Genomic DNA, 10,824 nt, shown 5'->3' with positions numbered 1-10,824 from the left:
AAGTATTTCTGGAAAGAGCTTGACTGTGATGTGAGGCAATCATTTTCACTAGGGTATGGACATAATCTCGGATTTTTATTAGTAGTGTTTCTCCCTCTCACTCTTTCTCTCCCCTTCCATCTTTTTACAGACCTTATTTCTTTTTCTCTTTTTGGATAATACTTCTTAATTCCTTTTTTCATTATACTGATGTTTTGTGTCTAGAAGGCTTTATGGTACATGATGCACAACCAAGCACGCAATGTACAGTGGTCGCTTGTCTAACAACTGATCTGAAGACACTTCTAGTTCAGTGTGTACTCCTAGACTAATGCTCAAACTCCTTAACATGGCTTGCAGTACCCTTATTTAGATCTGGTTTACCATTTTCGCATGCTCAAATTTCAGTATGTAAAAGAAGCACCTGGAGAGTTTGTGAAATAAATTCCCAGGCCTTGTCCTCAGAGGTTAGGTTTCCTACATCTGGGGTGGGGCCCAGGAATTTGCATTTTAATCACTGACCTCAGGTGATTCTAAACCAGGGTTCTGCAGACCACTTCCTGAGAAGTGCTTCATAGAAAATAGAGCACTGAAGCCTAAGTATTTACTCGTCATGCATTCTTGTGAACAGATTATGTTTTCATCTCCGGATCTTTGCCCATGTGGTTGTCTCACGCTGAATCATTATTATCTGTACCAGTTTTCTACCCCCACTTCGCTATCCCAGCCTAGCTAACTAGCGCTCATTTTTAACTCTCACCGATGTCACTTTCTCTGGGTGACTTCCTAAAGCTTAAGCCTTCAAGTCTGTTGCTAAGTGTACCTCGCAGGTGTTCCCCTAATACTCATGGATAATGCCATTATGATAGCACTGATCTCAGCATATGCTAATTGCCTGGTTACTGGTTCTATCCATTACTGGACTAGAAGACATTTGAGTGCTGGAAATGTGTCTCTCACGTTGATAATTGCACACATTTTCTAGTGTAGTGACTAGAACAAAATAAGTGCTAAAAAAAATGCTCACTGAAAGAAAGGTAAGGGTGGGTAAGGGCAAGAGATCAGAAAGGTTGTGCAGGGAATCGATAGGACTTTCCCAGTTGGCAGCTGGGTGATATTCTTTTAAGTGTAAAGGGTACAATTAAAAGGAATTGGACATTCTATATGGATCCACATTATATTGTTGTTTAATGTCTTTAAACTCATCTGCATCCCAACTGGATCTTCCTATTCATTTTCTACTTCTCTCAGAAACATCACACAAATATAGCAAAGACAACAAGAAATAATAATAAAAATTTTATCTTCAGTGAAATTAAGAGACTTGTGTCACACAACTACATAATATCTGAAAACGTAGTAGAATGTCATGAACTTTGCAGAGTAGAATAAGCCATGATGGCAAAAGGAAACACCAAAAAATGCAGACTCTGTGGTCCTTAGCATCCTTGGAAAGGCTGAAGAATTAGGTGGAAATAATAACATGGACTAAAAATAGGGGTATTGGTTAGAAATCTGTCAAAGAAGAGTTAGAACAATACTTCCAACCTCACAGTTGGGTGTCAATCTTTCCTCCAAACCAAAGAAAGATGAAAGATTTATTTGTTGGTGAAATTAGACCAAAATGGATCTACTTCAGCAGGCAAAGAGAAAGGGAAAGGTTGCAAACCAAAAAGAAAATTCATATTAAATGGTGACAGTCTTATCATCCCTTCCCCCATTTAGCTCCTGGAATGCCTGAAACCAGCTTTATGCTATTAGGCAAGAGGATGTTGTCTCTTTCTCTGGAAAAAACAGAAAAACCCAAAATTAAGACCCATGGATTTGATGATATGCAGGACAATCACCAATTAAAAAGCTGACTTAATACCCACTCACTCTACAGCAGAGCTCTGCCAATCCACAGGGAAATACATGTCCACTTTTTTAGTCTTAAATATGAGTAGCAAGGATGCCAAGACAATTCAATGGGGGGAAAGAAAAATCTTTTTAAAACAAATAGTTCTGCAACAACTGGACATCTGCAATGAAAAGAAGCTCATTCCATTCACAAAAACAATTTGAGATGGATTGTAGACCTAAATTTAAAAGAAAAACTGTGAAGTTTCTGGGAAAATACCTTTATTACAGATTTCCTTAAGAGGATGCAAAGAAGCACCATTTTAAAAATTTTAGATGAATATCTTTCCAACACATATTGTGATTTCTATTTTAAACAGGATCTAGATTATATTTCACTCTTTGAGCTAGTTCGGGATCCTCATTATAGACCTTAGATATGGTGCCAGCCTCCCAGGTGACATTGCCCTGGGAACCTAGTAGGTATTACAGGACTATTTGTTCATAGTAACCTGAGACTGAGGTGTTTTGTTTTCCTTGTTTATTTTGTTTTACTTTCTATATCTGATTAAAAAAAGGAAATTCTCTCTACAATTGGGATGCCAGCTGTCATTTCTTATAATGTCTGTCTTAGGTTCTAAATTCAACCCTGGAAGGCAGGAGTTTGGGAGGTTATAAACTTTTTTCTTATAGCTTTTTGGTTTTTAACTTCTTACAATAAGCATACATCTTTTTTTTATAATGAGAAATATTATAAAGAAAACAAAGAATAATACAATTTCTACCCTGTTCTTTTCTGTTATGGCATTTATGTTATTTTAAAATTACATATTAGTTTACATGCTTTAAAATATTTATGTCTACCTTCCCCCAAGATTACGACCTTCATAAGGGCAAAAACTGTTGTCTTCTTACAGTATTGGATTTCCACTGAGTGCCCAACGTAAGTGCTTAGCATAGGAGCAATTCAATAAATACTTGTGGAATTAATGAGGGAACAGTATCAGGCAGACCTGGAAATCAACTAAACTTCTTAGACGTTCCATAAAGGAAGAATCAGAAAGCTCTGAGTAAAGAGTTTTGCTCTTTGTAATTTGCATGTGTTTTAGAACATGGAATTTGTGACATCTGTTTTGAATGTTCTGGGTTCTTTTTGTCTACCTCTTGGTAGCTACTCTGGTTTCTGGTACGTAACCACTAAAGAAATTTGACAGATACATGGTTCGAAATAGGTCAAGTGTAACACTGTTTGACTTGCATTGCTCAGTAGTTATCTCAGGCTATATAATCAACACATAATATGCTGAGCGCCAGCTCTACGTTTAGTAGTGTGTAGGTGTTATGTATAGTAGGAAATAAAACGTAGGGTCTCTGCTTTTAGGAAGCTTATAATAGTGGCTGAGAAGAGTGGAGGATTTCAGAGGAGAGTCTGAGACAGAGTTTAAGCTTCTAAGGGGACTTCTTTTATGTCCTCTCACACAATACTTAATTACAGTGCAGTGTGGTTCCTAGGCTCATTTGGTGCACGCGTCACAATAAGGCCTGGTAAGTGCTAACTAAGCACAGTTCTAGGTACTGGGCATACAGGGATGAACAATACGAAATAAGCTTCTATACTCCCGATGCTTATATTCTTGTAGAAGGAGACAGACAATATAGAAATAAATGATATAAGAAAAATGTCAGAGAGTAGTAAGTACTACTTAGAGAAGTAGAGGGATAGTGCAGTGACTATTTTAGTTTGAGTAGTTAAGGAAGTCTTCTTTAAAGAATTGACATTTAAGCTGTGAGTAAGAAGAGGAACCAGTTGTGCAAATACGGGGGTGTAGTAGACAAGACATAGTCCAGACTGAGGAAGGAGCCAGTGCAAAGGCCTTGAGACAGGAGCAAACTTGGCCTGACAGAGGAACTGAAAGGTCAAGCAGTTGAAACTTAGTGGGGGAGGGGGAGGGAGGAATGAAATTAAGTAAGAAAGGTGGGCAGGTCCAAATCACCCAGGCTCTGGAAGCTTGGGGAGCAGTGGAAGAACAGCTTGGTGCCACTTTCTGAGTGTAATGGAAAGCTGCTGAAGCACTTTAAGCAGGGACAAACATGATAAGATTTATGTTTACAAAATACTGCTCTGACTAATGTGTGTAGAATGGACAGGAGCAAAAGTAGAGGCAGAAAAATGAGTCCTAAGCTTACCAGGGAGAGATGCAGGGGGCTTGTATTAGGTCAGTAGTGGTGGAGAGAGGGAGACATGGATGGATTCAGGAAGTGTTTCAAAGTAGAACCAATAGGATTTACTGATGGTTTTGAGGTATGGAGAGAGGAAATTGAAAGAACCATTGATAGTGCTAGATTATTAGCTTGAGCTACCAATAGTGTTATTTTGTCAGGGTGCAGTCACAGCTGCTAAGAGAAGAAAGTGTTTCAAGGAGAAAATAGTGGCTGCTATGTCAAACATTTCTGATATGGAGAAGGAAGTTAAGAATAGACAATCTCTGGGTTCGGGAACGTGGAGTCATTGTTGACCTCAATAAGAACAGGCGTAGCAGTGTGGCTGGGGCAGAAGCCCTATAGCAGTGAACGGAAGAGACAAGGTAAGGGGAAGCATAGGGACAGTGTGACTATAATCAGCATTTTCAAAAAGTTTGCTATTAAGGGAATTATGGGGTTGTTGTGGGAGTTGGAAGGAATATTGGCTTGAGATCTTTTGTTATTTCTTTTAAGATAGAGATATCAGAGCATGCTTGTGTGTTGACTTGGATGAGTTAGCAGAGAGAGAAAGACCCATAATGCAGGAGAAAGAAGGAATAATTACAGGAGCAGATTCTAGGAGAAAGTGAGAAAGTTGAGATGCAGGGCAAAAGCAGAGCTATCAACTTTGCAAGGAATGGAAACCCTTTATTCAAACTGACATGAGGTGAAACAGTACTTCCAGTGCAGACATATTGGGAGTTTAGATATTAGAAGAAAAGGGAGCTTTTTGTTTATAATCTGCTTCTATTTTTTTAGTAAAATATAAGACAAGGTCAAGGGTGGAAGTGTGCATGAAATTTGAGGAGAGAAAAAAATGTGCAACAGTTTTGAAGAGTGGAATATTATAGATTTACTTTAATGCCTGTTTGTGGTCACATAGTATATGGTTGTTTTTCTTTTCTTTCTTTTTTTCTTTTCTTTTAATTTAGACATAGCAAGCTGTGAGGATTGCAAGCCCAGAATAAATGATAGCAAGATTTGATCAAGTTGGGACTTACTTGTAGCCTGGTTGGTGCTACAGAAGGAAGGAAAGGCTGGTGGTTTAAGAGTGTTTACAAAGGTATGATTATAATAATAGACCGTGAACTCTTCACTAGGTAAGGAGGGAAGAACATGAATGGGTTGACTGACTGTAGCACCAATAGACAGGTCATTGTGATGAGAGTAAAGAATTTTTGGAGTAAGTATATCGAGAGGAAGTGAATTAGAAGTATAAGAGCTAGTAATCAGAAAACAAGGCACCTGAAATTTCAATATCAGAGAAAACCAGAAGGTTGACGGCATATGTGGGGTTGGATAAATAAGGTGAAATGAAGGGGTAGATTCCTGGAAGTGAAGAAGTTGAAGAATGGGATGGCCAGAGCGATGGATAGATTATCCATGTGAATACTGAAATTTTAAAATATGATGGTGAGAATGGTACTACAACAGACGACTTGGGCTGTAGTTATCCCTGAAGAGGGGAGGACTAAGGGGTTGGTAGTTAATAGTAACGAGGACTAGTGAAGTGGTTAAAGGAGCTGGGGATTTTGAAGGTGAGAGGAAAATGATCTTGAAGTAACAGTGGAAAACAAGGATTAGATGTGAGAGCCAGGACTCACTAAGGCAACAGGCGGCAGTAGGGCTGCCAACATTCTCTAACTTCAATGGTACCATTTTCATGGGTGATATTGTGAACAGTACCTTTCTGGGCTGTGAGACACAGCCAGAGTGCGAAGGGCAAATTCAGAGAAGTTGAAGACATGGGCATTTTCCAGTGACACAGCACGAGTTTCAGAGGGCCCAGTGGAAAGGGTTAAGAGGTTCAGACCCACAGATATACAGAGATATCAGGGGAGGAGGGCCCAGCAGGTCATAGGTAGACTGGGAGACCCCAGTTCCTGTGTTTTGTGAATACTTCACCCACAGATTGACTTAGATTCCTAAACCATTTGTGCTGTTCAGTATAATTTTCTAGGCCTCTTTTTTTTGTTTTTGTTTTTTTGATAGGATTTTACATCGTGGGATTGGAGACACCTTATCTCCAGAACTCTTATTTTCAGCCAGCAACAGCCTGAAATAATTTGCGTGCAAATGTTTTGGAGTCAGACAATCTCCCCAGAACAGCAAGGTCAGACAAATTGTGTGATTTTTGGCCATTGCTGCTCTTCTGCCTACCTCCAGAAGCAAGTAAAAGATCGTATTACTTGGATCAATGCCCAGCTGCCCGTGGGGGCACAGTTGTCCCAAACATTGTTTTCTTGAGTATTCCTCCTGTTACCAGTCCCTGGGTATTTACATGTGAGCTCACCCTGAGCCTGCATCCCCGAGAAGTGTGTACACAATATATGACCCAGTATATGGAGCACCTTTCCTTTCTTTCCAAAGGTGGCGACTGGTTTCATTTTCCTAGAGCTTTTCAAATCACCAAAGAGCCTGGTAAATGGCATTTACCTGTTTTCAAAGCCTTTGCAAATGAGGTAGGAGTTGTTGAATTGCTAAGAGACAGAGCCCTGAATCTAAAATCCTTCATAATCCGAATCTCATGGTACCATGCCACTCACTTATCACAATTATAATTCCACAGTTGTTGTAGGATTTTACAAATAACACATGTATCTCCGCACTTGATTGTGAGCTTCATGGAGCAGAGGCCGTGTCTTCCCCTCCCACTCACCGCTATTTCCAGTACCTGGGACATTGTGGATAACGTTTGTGGATTACAACAATGGATGAATGCCTGAACCTCCTCTTCCGACGCCACGGCCTGCCCGGTAGCTTCTCACCCTCTCCCTGTGCTCAAGGCCCTCAGCTTGTCTCCTAGCTGCCACATAGATCTGTCTCACTCAGGGTGCCCTGGGCTCTGAACCACTCTCCACTGCCTTCCTATGAAAATTAAGTTCACACCAAGCTAGCAAGGGCCTCAGGTATATTCTGCCCACTCAAAGAAGACCTGTCAGTGAGCACATCCAGGCACCATCCAGTCAAAGAACCCTATCCTGCATTCAAATCCTCCTTCCAGCATTTAATTAGCTGTGAACTTGGGTGGGTGACCCAACCTCTCTGAGCTTCAGTTTAGTTTCTTGCCAAATGATGATAATAGTATCACTAACGTCATAGAGCACTTGGGACAACTCAGTGAGATAGAGTATATAGAGTTGTTTAACCCCAGGCCAGGGGTTGAGTAAACTCCCAATGATTAACTGTTATGATTATTGTCACCATGATACTCTGGCAGTGAACAGTGTTTCTAGACAAGGCTAAGGGTTTTGGGGGAAGATGCAAATAGTCCCAGACAGGGTTCTCCTGATTCCAGAGTTTTAGCAGCCTCTCAGCACCTGTTTGAGGACCGGAGAAGGGATGATCTCATCCCTCTGTGTCTTTGGGAACACGTGGTGATGAAAACTGCAGAGAATCTCTCTCAGGGTATCAGATGGGCTCCAAAGGGCAAAAAAGTAAATCTAATAACTGAATTGTTGATAATTTTCCCTTAGCAAGAAGTTTAAAGGGACCACCATTCTTTTATCCTTTGCTGACATAAAAGTGAGGAGAAAGCATTTTCTCTACCAGATTTCTTTTGTCAAGCACAGAGAAGGTGGTGTCTGGCTCCCATTTTTCATAGAAGACAAGTGACATGAGATAAACCATGGTAAAATCCTAAATTCCATGCAATATCCTCCTTTCCATCCCTGCCCTTCACTTCATTATCTTTATTTTGCCTTTATTGAGTGTACACTCATTCAAATACCACCAAGCTCCCGTTAGATGTCAGAGTTATCAAACTTGGTGTGTAGATACCAAGATGAACCAGGCAAAGACTGTCCTTGTGGCTTCCTAATCTGCCATGTAAGATGGCAGCCAGTGGTATGTGAGGTTCAGGGTAAAAGACAGGACTGGTCCTCAACCAAGAGGGGAGGTGAAAGGGGAAAGGAAACGGAGAAAACACAGACTGAGCGCCTACAGCGTGCCACGCACTGTGCTATACACTGTCCCATTTGATCCTCATGGCGCCCATATGAAGTAGGCAATGTGATTTTGATTTTACAGACATATAGAAAGACAAATGAAAAAGTGGAATTTAGTGGCAGCACTGTGGCAACAAGGGGGACATTATAACAAGACTTAATAGTGTTTTTTCTGAATACCGTCCGTATCTTGATTTCAATTCATTTTCCTATAGTAATAATAATAACAACAAACACCCATTTATCTTTTATTATGTGCCAGGTACTAATTTTTATACATACAAACTCACTCAATGTAGCTGAGGTGGGTTTAACAATCCCCATTCTATAGGTGGTCTAATTAAAGCACAGAAATGTCAGATTATTTGCTCAAAGTTGTGCAACTAACAAAGGAAGGGAGCAGGGCTGAAACAAAGTCTTGGAATCCAAGCTCTTCACCACTTTCTATAGTACCTGTTTTCCCAATTATTTTCTTGTCACTCTCATTACCTGATTTTTTAAGTTCCTTGGTTGTCTAGTGGTTAGGACTAGGCGCTCTCATTACCTGATTTTTAGAAGTTGTTTTTATGTCTGTCTGTAGATCTCAATTCGCTTTTTTTAAAAGGAAAAATACAAGGAATAATAATTATATATGTAGTGTAAATGCTTTTTTTCTTAATATAGAACATGAAGGAAAGGAACACAAACTGGGAAAGAGTTCTCCATTTTATTTTCCACTCATTTCTATCCTTCCAAGTAAGGATGAGTACCTTGACAAACATGTACACGAATACACTCAGAATTCTAGACCAAACTGGGAAAACCAAGCAGAGAGCTTACACTTAATATACTCTGGAGCCCTGGCAGCTGAATTAACCTAGTGCTTCCATGGCTCTTTGGCTTTGCTTCTTGAATCCATTTTTTTTTTTTTTTTCACCTCTTAAGGGCTCGCTGTGCATATGTGTGTGCATGTGTGCGTATGTGTGTATTGGGGTGTGAGTTTTGTTGACTAGACTATACATTCTCTGAGTTAAGGAATGCATAAATCATTTTAGTGTGAAACATACTCACACTCCACACACACACACACACACACACCCTTTCCCCAAACAGAAATGTGAACAAAGAAGGTGTTTATGGCAATCACTACTGGTGTCCACCCAATGACCCTTTTCCCTTTGTGTTAAGTGAATAAGCCCAACATTTATTTCAGGTGGCGATGTGCTGTTTCAAGACTCTTTCCCAGCCTCTCTCACAGCTCAGGATGGTCAATGAGACCAAGGCAGAGGTGTTGGGTGGGAATTCTAGGACATCTTCGAAGAAGTCCATATCCGGCATTTCCCTTTCCTTCTTCCTCCTTTTTGCCAAGAATGTGAATATGATGAATAAAGCTTTGGCAGTCAACTTGGGGTATGAGGGAAATTTGAAGATGAATGCCCTGAGCTGTGGTTAGAGAAAAACAAAAACAGGAAGAGCTGTCACATCAGCCCCAGGCTGCCCAACCCAGGAGTTCTTTTTACATGACAGTAGGATAAAGTTTTATCTCCTTCAACCCACTATCCTTTCTGGTCTCTGTGGCTCGAAGCCAAACACAATTTCTAGCTGATAGAGGATTCAATAGTTTGCTAAATTGAAACAAAGCAATGGATTTTCCAAAAAGAATTTAAATATTGCATCTTCATTTTTTTGAATCAAATAGTGAACCCCAAAATTATAAGTCAAGAAGAAGATAATAATGTATGGTGAGAGATGTTAAGTGGATTTATTGTGGTGATCATTTTGCAGTATATTTAAATATGGAATTATTATGTTGTACACATGAAACTAAAATAATGCTATGTCAATTATTCCTCAATTAAAAAAGGAAGAGTATTTTATTCTACAAAAAGATAATTACAACTTTAATGTTCTGCCATCAGGAAGAAGAAAATCTACCAGATTTCCAGTCTGAAATGTCCGTTCAGCTTACCTAAGTGTTTTTCCCTCACTAATTCTTTTTTTCTCTTGGGTTTATTAGCAGAACCTATCAGTTTTACATAGCATGTTTAGAAATTCCATTTGCTTTCATCTGGCTGGAGGCTTCCTGGGGCTCTTGGCATTTTGGTAACTCATGAGCACTTAAGGAAATCCTTGATTCCTCCTTGTGAAAACCAAATGCTTTTCAACATAACTGGTGTTCACTGAGTGGGTAACGAAGTGGAGCCTGAAAATACAACAGTGGCTAAGTGGATGTGTGAAATGTAAAGGTCTTATTGTTGAGACTTCCCTGGGAGACCATGTTTTCCTCTCTCAGGATTCCTCCTGGTACATCATTAATTCCTCACAGTGGGAAACTGGAAACAGGGAGAGCCAAGGAAGCAAGAAGAGTGAGTAAGGAAAGCACTTACAGTGCCGTGGTGTGCCGGCAAACTTGAACAACCAGCTTGGGAGAGTGGGGAAGGCTGATCTGTAGTGTTTGCCAATTTCTGCGGTGTAAGGATGCTCACTGTGGCTGATTTCAAGACACCGGCGATTTAAGAGCTGGCTTGTAAATTTCCTGAGAATTTAACAATTGGCTCTCAGAAGACGTTGGAGCTTGCTCAGCAATCCACTCAGCAATCCACTGTCGAACCGAACCACCGTCTCTCTCAACCTTCCCACCAGCTCTGGGAGGAGATTTTTCGCAGGGTGATGTTAAAGGTGTTGGAACTGAGGCTCAGAGGCAGTAAATTGCTTGGAGTCCCTAAACCAGTTGGGAGTGGGGCCAGGATTTATACCCAGGCCTGTCTGATTGCACACTTTAAGTTCTTAACTCCCATACTGAAGGGACGTGGATGAAATGAAAGGAAAGGAAAAAGAA

At 40.3% G+C, this 10,824-nt stretch overlaps 1 long non-coding RNA gene across 1 annotated transcript; it reads left to right on the top strand.

Annotated features, from left to right (window-relative positions):
* The first annotated feature begins 4,193 nt into the window (after nt 1-4,193).
* LOC141572430 (uncharacterized) lies at nt 4,194-10,824 on the top strand. The gene is made up of 3 exons (XR_012497791.1): nt 4,194-4,403; nt 4,992-5,122; nt 6,052-10,824. It is a non-coding gene; the product is annotated as an uncharacterized LOC141572430 (long non-coding RNA).

This window comes from Rhinolophus sinicus, linkage group LG06 (genome assembly GCF_036562045.2).
Source record: "Rhinolophus sinicus isolate RSC01 linkage group LG06, ASM3656204v1, whole genome shotgun sequence".
NCBI classification, from domain to species: domain Eukaryota; kingdom Metazoa; phylum Chordata; class Mammalia; order Chiroptera; family Rhinolophidae; genus Rhinolophus; species Rhinolophus sinicus.
Note: the sequence above shows the minus strand (reverse complement) of the source record. Positions and strands in the feature narration are given on the sequence as shown.